The sequence below is a fragment of the Cupressus sempervirens genome, chromosome 1 (genome assembly GCF_028749045.1).
Source record: "Cupressus sempervirens isolate cs-2001-9-10 chromosome 1, ASM2874904v1, whole genome shotgun sequence".
NCBI lineage: Eukaryota > Viridiplantae > Streptophyta > Pinopsida > Cupressales > Cupressaceae > Cupressus > Cupressus sempervirens.
Genome location: NC_143118.1, coordinates 606,487,365 through 606,490,110, shown reverse-complemented (window position 1 = coordinate 606,490,110; position 2,746 = coordinate 606,487,365). Strand labels below are relative to the sequence as shown.

Sequence of the window (2,746 nt, the reverse complement as noted above, 5' to 3'; positions counted from 1 at the left end):
ATGATTTTGTTATGTTTTTGTCTTTCGGCGACCCAAGCATGCAAGGTGCTGGCTCGCACTTCATTCTTTGGATTTCTAAGGTGCGCGATGCACCCGTGTGTTGGGTGTTGACACATCTCAAACCCCGAGCACCCAATGGGTGTGACGAGGAATGCTGTGGTGTGTCCCTGCCCCATCACCTCACAAAGGTGGGAGGCAATGCATGGGAGAGCCGTGTCAGCAGATGGGGCCCCTGCCCCACAAATCATGCAAATGCACCCATCCTAATCACAAAATGCTCCAAGAAATAGGTCAACACACCTGGGCAAGGCAACAGGGGGTTGCAGCAGTCCCAACTTGCCGCCATCGAAATGATGGATCCCTGGGAAAGCGCTGCGCACATGATCAAACCATGAAATCTCAATGGGGGACAAGGCTCGAACCCCCTCTAAATTGCAACTGAGCAGAGACCTCTCACTTCGACACAGACGTCGTTCGAAGGTACTGATCCTAATCCAGATTGCATCTGAGTCTCTTCTTTGCCCTAAGGGGAATCACGCTTTCGATCACGGGCATTCGATGTGACCCTTGACCTCGATGGTGCTAGACCCATAGCTTTGCCATCCAACACATCATTGTAGGGTCGAGTGTTTGCATGTTGCCAAGATTTTGAGGGTAGAGAGGAGGCCTGCTCCATCCCCTACATGATTTAGGGTCTCAAACCAACAATGATCCTACCGTAGTTCACCTACGGTAACCTTAATATGACTTCTCCTTCCTCTAAATGATAAGGTTCAATGAACTTCTTGTGATGTCACCGATAGGAACCGCCATCATCACTACGATCCGAACACTTCACCAGATCATTCAATCGGTAGGAGCGACAGGTGGTGTGTACAAAGGGCAGGGACGTAGTCAACGCAAGCCGATGACTCGCACTTACTAGGAATTCCTCGTTGAAGATCAATAATTGCAATGGTCTATCCCCATCATGATGCAATTTGGCAAGATTTCCCAAACCTTTCGAGCTAGGAAGAGAAACTCGTTGGTTGCATCAATGTAGTGCGCGTGCAGCCCAGAACATCTAAGGGCATCACAGACTTGTTATTGCCTCAAACTTCCATGGCCTAGGAGGCCATACTCCCTCTAAGAAGCTGGCCACAAAGGGGAACCTCCGCGTAGCTAGTTAGCAGGCTGAGGTCTCATTCATTAATAGAATTAACCAGACAAATCACTCCACCAACTAAGAACGGCCATGCACCACCACCCATAGAATCAAGAAAGAGCTCTCAATCTATCAATCCTTACTATGTCTGGACCTGGTAAGTTTCCTCGTGTTGAGTCAAATTAAGCCACAGGATCCACTCTCTGTGGTGCCCTTTTGTCAATTCCTTTAAGTTTCAGCCTTGTGACCATACTCCCCCCAGAACCCAAACACTCTGATTTCTTAGAAGGTGCTGGCGGAGTCCTTAGAGCAACATCCGCCGATCCCTAGTCGGCATCATTTATGGTTGAGACTAGGATGGTATCTGATCATCTTCGAGCCCCCAAATTTTGTTCTTGATTAATGAAAAAATCCTTGGCAAATGCTTTTTCAGTGGTTCATCTTCCATAAATCCAAGAATTTCACCTTTGACAATGCAATACGAATGCCCCCGACAGTCCCTATTAATCATTACTCTGGTCCCAAAGGCCAACAAAACAGGACCAGACTCTTATCGCGTTATTCTATGCTAATGTATTCAGAGCATAGGCTTGCTTTGAGAACTATAATTTTTTCAAAGTAACAGCCCTGGAACCATTGCCCAGCCAATTAAGGCTAGGAACACACCGCCGGCAGAAGGGACATGAGGGCTAGTGCACAACCAAAAGGCGGACTGACCGTGATGACCCAAGGTCCAACTACGAGCTTTTTAACTGCAACAACTTAAATATTCACTATTGGAGCTGGAATTACCATGGGTTCTGGCACCAGAATTTCCCTCCAATGGATCCTTGTTAAGGGATTTAGATTGTACTCATTCCAATTACCAGACTCGATGAGCCCAGTATTGTTATTTATTGTCACTACCTCCCCGTGTCAAGATTGGGTAATTTGCATGCCTGTTGCCTTCCTTGGATGTGGTAGTCATTTCTTAGGCTCCCTCTCTAAAATCGAACCCTAATTCTTCATCACTTGTCACCACCATGGTAGGCCTCTATCCTACCATTGAAAGTTGATAGGGCAAAAATTTGAATGAAGCATCGCCAGCACAAAGGCCGTGCGATCTGTCGAGTTATCATGAATCACTGGAATAAAGGGCGAGCCCACACCGACCTTTTATCTAATAAATGCATCCCTTCTAAGAGTCAAGATTTGGTGCATGTATTAGCTCTAGAATTACTAGGGTTATTCGAGTAGCAAATTACCATTAAAGAAACTATAACTGATTTAATGAGCCATCTGCAGTTTCACAGTCTGAAATAGTTCACACTTAGACATGCATGGCTTAATCTTTGAGACAAGCATATGACTACTGGCAGGATCGACCAGGTAGCTTCTAACAATGAGGGGACCCCCAAGACTTGCTACAGCCAAGGGATGCTCACCACGATGGGAAACCAAAATTTGCATTCGCTCCATCATGCATCCAAACATAATCTGCCGCACAAGCAACAAGAATGACGTTCACAACACATGCAAGACTTGCAATGCTCAAAGATTTCACACAAGAGGAAAGTGTCCCATCATCAACCAGAGAGGGCCAAATAGGGAGCCTCAGTTCAT

General features: G+C 46.4%; 1 non-coding gene across 1 annotated transcript; it reads right to left on the bottom strand.

Annotated features, from left to right (window-relative positions):
- Nucleotides 1–705: 705 nt before the first annotated feature.
- Nucleotides 706–2,515, bottom strand: LOC149578918 (18S ribosomal RNA). The gene has a single exon (XR_016357619.1). It is a non-coding gene; the product is annotated as an 18S ribosomal RNA (ribosomal RNA).
- Between the last annotated feature and the right edge of the window lie 231 nt (nucleotides 2,516–2,746).